The following is an 8158-nucleotide window of genomic DNA, read 5'->3' on the forward strand; positions in this document are numbered from 1 at the left end:
ACTGGCTGGGTTGAGTTAAGCAGGGAGAAAATTTAACGGGGTAGAACAATCACTTTCATTATGACCACGTTCAGTGTTTAGGTAACGGAAATGCTGGCTGCTGGTGGTTCTGATTTTCAATCAACTGTCATTTCAATTTAAAGAGATGCCTCACTTTTTTGTTTTGCAGTGCTCTATTTGCACTGTGAGGGGAGAAGAGCATTCTTCCCGTGTCTGTTGTAGAATAACTTTGTGTTGTAGGTCTTACTCTTTATTTAATCCAAGTAATAGTTCTAAAATAAATTGCCTGTGTGCTTTTGGAATTCGTGCTTAAATTCACCCCTTAAATGAGTTGCTTTTGTTCAATGCTTTTAGATTGTGTTTGACAGTATCCCTGCTGCCTTCCACTTTTAAGCCAAATGTAGCTGGTGGTACCACATACGGATTACAGAGTTAAGTGAAATTATTTCTCTGGTTTGATTACTGGTTGGTGATGGCAGCGCATCGTACTTCTCTGAAGCTGTGAATGTTACATCATTAGGGAAAAAAAACGTATTCGTTTGTAGGTAGTCACACCAAAAGTAATCATACTGAATACTTAATCTTTATGGAGATGTCTGTTGCTGTGAGGGATGGTTTTAAGTGATTGAACTTGTAGAGAAAGTGACCAAGTTAAATGACATTGAGATGGAAGGACAAAAACAGGCAGACAAACAAATTCATGTTCAGAATTACTGCTCTGCCATAACACAACATGCTTGTAAATTAAGGACAGACTTTAGGTTTTACCTTATTCATTCCTGGGAGATGGAAATAGGGGATGTAAAATTTTAAATCCTATTTTTTTTCTTTCCTTTCACCCTTTAAAGGACTGCTGATATTAAGAAATGCGAGTGTTTCTTTACAAAATACTTGATTTTTGTTTGGAGAACTTACAAAAGATATTAATGGGTTTACTAAAAGATATTAGTGAGATCTCAGTCAAAAAAAAAAAAAAAGAGTAGTGTTTATTTCTTAGCATTAGACTGACCACAGTGCGCTAGAGAGCATGGACAATCATGACAGAGTATGTCTTTGTTTTTCTTATAATAATGAGTGATGTTATTTGACCAGGGAAGACAAAATTCCAGTAAATGTGGGCAATAAAAAAACTTGTAGGCAAAGATATTACAAACTAGAAAGCAAAATAACTGTTGTAATGTTACTGCCCTTTTGTTAGACACCTGTTGAGAAAAGTAGTTGAGGGGAGCGAGGGAAGCTTAGTTAAAGTAGCAGATAAATGCAAAAATGAAGCACAAAGAGTATCTAATGAGCAGGAGGGAAGTGTGTTGACCTAGCGCTCCTTTTCCTGCTCTCTCAGGTACTTTGAATTCTTTTACGTTGAACAATCTGTTTCACTTGGAAAAAGCTCTGGCTTTTTCTGACAACAGTGCTCGGCATCTGCTCATTTTAGGAGAAAGCTGTTCGCTATTTTTGGGAAAGCGCAGGTTTTCAATTGGTATTTGTGATGCTGCCCAAGAACAGTGCGAGTGTAGCTGTGGCTTTTTTTGCGATAACCACCTCGGCTGTAGCCTGCCTTGTCCACAGTTCCTTTGAGAAAAAACAACTCTTGTTCAGCCTATTTTTAGAAGTGAGAGAGTTGAGTCAAAATGTTGAAATGAGTTAATTGGGGTGTGACTTGGCAGAGGGAGATTTTGGATTTCATGAGTAATGTGGTTCAGTCCGACAGACTGTTTCATAGCTGACATCATTCTCACAGTGCTACTACCAGTTCACATATATTGGCGTGTTGGCCTAATGTTGGGGTGAAGGAGATTGTCTTGTGTGTGAACATTCCTGATTCCACAGCTTTCCTGCCTTCAGAAAACTTCTGTTGGAAAAAACCCTCTAAAATTGGCTTGCATATTGCATATGTAATGATGTATTGCATATGCAATGTGATGACAGTCTGTAATATTTTTCATTGCCTAGCAAGGATATAAGCAGGGCAGGGCTTTAGGAATTACAGGAACAGCTTTTGTTCCCCGCTATGATACTGGATTAATTTCCTTATTTTATGTAGGATCATAATTTCAGGGCACCTTTGTAATCCCTTGGGAAATCCTACATAAGAGGGTGCTGACTTGACTTCTGTGTCATCTTTTTACTGCCTGTAACGTCCCTGCTCTCCCTTTTGTTCACGTTCCTGAGTTACTGACAGCACGAGGAAGACCTTGGAGACGTGCTTTCTTCAACATGCAGGACTTTATAGAACTGGCATCCACACTGTCTTTTACTGAATCTCCTTTAATTTGGAGAGCGTAGGAGGTTTTATGCCATCTGTCTGTTTATAAGTTATTCAAGAAATTATTTTTACCTGGGATGTTACCATGACAACAGACAGTTGGTAAAGTCTTCACCAAATGCATTTCTAATGTTGTCCAACTGCTGCTAAATCAGTAGGATCTGGTGTTTTGCTGTGGTTTCAATAATGAAGACAGCGTGAAAGAGGTGTAAATACTTGTTTGGCCAAATCTGCATTCTCCAGGTATTTTTAGATTACTAATGCAATGCGTTGGGCAGTCATACACATTGCAAGCAACCTTGATTTCCACCCCCACCCCTCCCTTCCCTCACCATTCTGTGAGGTGAGGATAGTAAGAAAGTAAGTTATTAGTAAATGGCGTATCAATCTATATGTATATTATTAGGAAGATTTTTTCATCGTTCATATCTTCTGTGTAGTCCCTCCATTAAAGTATTGCTACGCTGCTAAGTTCCCGTTGACAGCGTTATTGTAAACAGCAGTTTTGATTTCTGTGCTGTGCTCTTGTGGATCTACAAATTGTAACTTCAGCAAGTTGATTGTTGATAACATCTGACTCTTGAGAGAGCTCTGCATCTCCCTGAAAGTTAGTGGTCTGCAAACCCTTGAGAAGTTAGAAACCACCGATGTAGGAAGTGTTCTTGCTGCTGTTGGCTCTCGTGTAGCAACACGTTTTAGTTAGCCGAAAACAGCGATGGCAGAGACATCGACCATACTGATTCTTGCAACTGAATGCACTTTGCTGAAACAGCTTAGCCCCCTTCTGATGGGACGTTGCAGGAGGTGGGTGTCATTAGGCTAACGAAGGAGCAAAGCAGATCAATGTCTACACCTGACTGGAGAGTCACTTTCTAATTAAAGACTGTGCCCATGCCACATGCACCTGTGGGCCCAGGTTTATCGAGTTTGAAATTAGATTTACTAGCAGAGTGGCTTCTTTTTCACTCCCTTTGGGGTGAAGCTTCTGGGTAATCAGTACACTCAGGAAAAACAGTGAATTTTGGAAGGTCTGGGGATTTATGGAGATTATTTGGCTTTCTTACCCCATTGGTATGTATGGAAATCCTTTTCTAATATAAATCTGGTTTGTATAAATTTGTGACGTATTAACAGAATACAGTTATGTGAGTGCAGATAGTTTGAATTTAGGGGGAAGACCCTTCAGGGGTCTGTAACAAACCAGTGCTTTTACCTGCTCAAGAACTGTCAGCAGAGGCTTTTGGCCCCTTTTAAATAAGCTGGTTATCAGGAGCCCTCGAAAACACTTCTGTGGAAGGGCAAGGTATTTTTACCTTTTGGCTTGTAGCAACTTTATTTCAGAAGTATGTCAGTGGCATTTATCGCTATCTGGCATGAAAATTAGAAATGTGTTAAGTACAACTGTCTGGTAAGCTTTCTAGACCTCTGTTCCTGATGTTTTACTCAGGCAAAGCATTTTTTGTGCTCTGGAATACACGAAAGCTGTGATCCTTCCCACTTCTGCTGCTCAGGTTTGAGAGGACAAAGCCTGGAAGGGAGGTACTGGTTAGGATAGATAACAAAACTGTTATTTTTTGAACAGTTCTGCTTAAAGATTGCAAGTCTTTAAAGGAGATATTTTGTACTTTCCAGTCAGTGCTCTGAGATAGAGCAGTGACTGGGGAAAACAGCCCAAAGAGGTTGGAGGCTGCTTGCTGTTGGGGAGATGTTAGGGAGGATGCTGTTCCCAGTAAGGACTCCATTTCTAGGACGGTGGTGTATTCTGCCATACCAAAGGAGGTTTTCTGGCTTAAAACACTGGCAAGTTGTAGGGATTTTTTTCGTATTTTACCTTTTTCAGTCCATATGTGAATGGCTGCTTAACTTTGAGAGCTCCCTTTAAATCAAAATACTGAAGTGCAGCCTGGTGAAACTAAACTGTGTGCAGCAGTTGGAAGGTCATATGCTTAATTACATCAAATTCAGTGGTTTTTGGTTACACATTGTTTTATATGTAGTACCTGCTTAACTAAGCTAGCTTATTTCACAATGTTCGGTCTTTGGAGCTGGGTTGGTGGTAGCGATTTATGCTGTTTTCATTAACGTTAGATCAGCCAACAGAAATTTGGAACAAAAGAAACAATTAAGGATGTGTATTGGCATGTTGCATTATTCCAGTAGGCGTGCAGCATTTTAAAAGTGAAGGTGAGGGAGACTGCTTTGTGTCCTCTAGTTTTATGTATTTGACCTCTGCAAACCAGAAATTACAACTGAAACATTAAAACCATAATAATCCCTTGATTGCTCTGACAAGGAACAGGAGTTCCTCGTTTTAACCTGTTGGTCTGGTAAGGGTATCTTGCATAGTTCCTTGGCTGTACTCTTGGTTCACGTAACTTTGACAGTTCATTTGTTTGCATCATCAAGGTTAGAAGCATGATGGGGTTTTTTGGTCTGAAAGCTCTGTCTTTCTAAAAACGCCACTTCAGAATTGGGAGGTGGTGGCCAGTAAGTCAGGAGAAGAAACAAAAAGCGATTTTTACCAGCTGGGAGTAAAGACAGCTCCAAAAGATTTCCTGATACTGAGCAAAGAGCAGCACTAATGAGCTCCTATGGGAAATGTAATCTGCCCATAGCGAGTAAAATACTAGATGGGGAAGGAGAGTGATTTTATGAGCCAGGTATCATTTCAGATTTTTCTTGAACTTACTGACCTTGCTGAGGATGCTAAAACACTGCATGTTGCTAATTCAGTTATTTCAAAGCATGTGATAGTGGAAGATAAATTCTAGAAGGAGAGTATTCATAAAAGACTGGCAGACAGAGTGCTCTTTAGACAGTTTTTTTTAAATTATCATTATTAATCTGTTGGGGTTTATTTTAAATAATAAATACAACAAGGGATGCGAACCTGCAGATCACAAATTGCGCAGAAGTTCCTCCTGTTAAATTTCAAAAGCCTCCTGGTGAAATGAGAGTGGGTTGTGAGGCGTAACCACTCTCAGAAACACACAATTATCATCCGCTCCGGTGAGCGTGACCTGCGTAAGGACTGGAGAGAGCACACCGCCCCTTCCCTTCTCAGCACCTCCTCCTCTCGGACTGATGCTCTAGGAAGTAAGTGGCCCATAGAGGTAATGAAGAGGATAAGTAAAAAGATACAAGGTGTTTATGAAGCAGTGCTTTTGTGCTTTTCAGTCATTGAACATAAGCGGGTTTTCATTCAGTAATGCTCCGGGCATTGAGGTCATTAGTAGTCGAAAGCCTGTGGAGAAGCTTGCCGCAAGCAGAGCGTACGAGAGCTCCCCGTCAGAACGGAAAGGCACGGCTGAGGGGCCGGGAAGCTAAACCTGAGCAAAGTGAGGGGAAAGGTGGCAAATATGAAAGTAATTCTGTGATTTTTTTTTTGTTCTTATTTGTTGTTTAAAGTGTGAGGGTGTGGTTGTGTTAGGGATAAGTGGAAAGATAGGAGGAGGGAAGGGCAAAGAGGTGGTGCACAGTGTCCAACACACCCGCAGTGAGAAGCCCACGTGTGCTTTCCTGAGCAGCTCCTGGCTATTAAAGCATGCCTCCGTTGTTGCTCATATAACAGTAAAGAAGCCGTTTGAATTATTCCCAGGAACCCAGCTGTGCCATTAGTCAGTCTGGTAAAGTTTGTCCAGAGGCAGAAAGCGTCTCTAGCCTGGTGACTGCGGCAAACGTTCAGTCTGGTCGGGAGATCAGTTACAAGAGCTGTCGCATCGCAGAGGAAGGGGATTTATGGGCACTACCTCCCTGCCGCCTCTGCCCGCAGGAAATACGTGTGGTACAAACAGGAGCCCCGCGGTCCTGGATAGTGAAAATGGATTTTCTTGGTGATCCAATGCCATCGTTTCAATGCAGTTAGTTTTGCAGCTTTCACAGACGTCATTCTACGCGGCACTTCTCGTCCTCAGTAGAATAAGAACGTTCCGCACATAATAAGCCATTTGTTTTTTAAAGAAACCACGCTCTGGAACAAACATTGGGATTTCTCCACTAGACAGTAGCTTTTATGTATATGAGTGTGTATGTTACGTATAGATATGTATACACATATACGTATTTGTGTGCTTCAAAGAGGTACGGTAAGAAATAGTGCTTTTTTCTTCACGCAAATGAAAAGGTGGTAACTGTGTCTGAGCTGAAGTGAATTGGCACAGCCCCAGAGACTGCTGATTTCCACTAGCTGGCAATCTCACCCTGCTTCTTGTAAGAAATGCATCAAAAGTATTAATGATGATAACAGAGAGAAATGTGGGATGATCAAAAATGAAACAGGAGAGGAGGGAGGAGGCCTGGCAAGCACAGTGTACATCAGAGACTGTTTTCAGAGGTATGGAGCAAAGCACCCAACCCCTTTTTCACAGTTTTAGAAAACCTTCATCAGAGAAGTGGTCTGGTGTGATGCCCAGTTGCCCGTGCTGTCAAAGCACATCTGATGGAGGGTGATTACAGCCCACCCGTGAGAAGAGGATTCTGCAAGGATGGGGTTTCCCTCCTGCAAGAACTTGCAGAAAAGTAGTCAGTGCTTCGACTCTTTCCATAGGTCCAACTGCACGTTTAGGATGCCTTTGTGGAGATATTTGTGACAGGGCGAGGCCTTCGCATTAAATTCAGCTTATAGATATATATGGATCACTCTGAGGTGATGTAACTGGTAAATTGTTCCAGCAGTTGTTAACACCTGTTGAACTGAGAAGTAAATTCATGTGAAATAAGCTGGTTTGTAGTAAATTGTATGAGTGCATCACAGAGTCTGTTGGTGACCTCCCACAGGGCTTCGCATCCTTCTCTGGCAAATAGATTCATTAACTCGTGTGGCCTCTGCTGCTCTGTGGTCAGGACGGGTTTCTTTTTCCCTTGTGCTGAACGCTCCAGGAGCCAAGCATATTTACTTTTGTTTTAGTTACCCTAAACCATGCTTGGTAATAGTAGCTCACAGATTTATTAATTTGAATCTTAGCTGCCACCATAAGATGACTTCCAGAAGGTGGGGAACCCTCTGGCTGGCGTTTTTGAATCGATGTACCTAGAGCTGAGAATCAGTCTGTCTTGTCAGTATAACAACCAAGCAGTGAGTTCAAGGACCACCATTAAAAACCTCATCTTTACTCCAACCTGACTAAGACTGGAGTTTTCTCTTATGTCCCTGCTCTCAGGTTACAAAGCCCTGCCAAAGTCAGATGTTTTTTAGGTGCCGTTCACCTGCAATTTGTTCCCATATGCATCAGTTGCAAAACTCTTACCGAAGATAATAGATACAAACCAAAGTCTTTCTGTGCCTCCCCTGCCGTTCCCATTCATCTGCAGATTTGCGGAATGCATGGAGGGAAGGATATGGGGAGTGTAACTCCCAGTCGGCACCATCTGGCACAGTCATGCTCAGGCTTCCCGTGGTGTGATCACAGGATACGTACAACTCGTACAACTGCTCCATCCCCTCTTAGATGGAGCCTGTGTGTGCTCCTGGCACTGTTTGTTCTGAAAGGAGTTTCTGGGTTTGTTAAAAAACAAAACCAAGCCCAACACCATTAGAGCAGAAAAATGAGAGAAATAATACAGAAAGCAGAATTCCAGCAGCTCTGTTTGAAAAAAGGAGAGAATTGGTTGTTTGGGGCATGAGTGGTCACGGAACATTGATGTGCAGAACCAAAATACAGCTCCCTGCCCTAGGGAGCGCTTCTGTCTTACCTTGCTGCCTTTTGTTCTGCTCCAGACAAGCTGGCTGTATTGCTCCATCCCAGGAATCATTTCCTTCTGACAGAGAAGGTTTCCATTAATACCTTCCTGCTTGCATCTTTGTTTCTGGGCAATTTCCAGAGCATTAAGCCACAGCACATCCACTTATTCTGGGACTCCCCATCTCAGTCATTAGCTTCTTTTGCAAAGCCTTGT

The sequence above is a fragment of the Balearica regulorum genome, chromosome 16, assembly GCF_011004875.1.
Source record: "Balearica regulorum gibbericeps isolate bBalReg1 chromosome 16, bBalReg1.pri, whole genome shotgun sequence".
NCBI lineage: Eukaryota > Metazoa > Chordata > Aves > Gruiformes > Gruidae > Balearica > Balearica regulorum.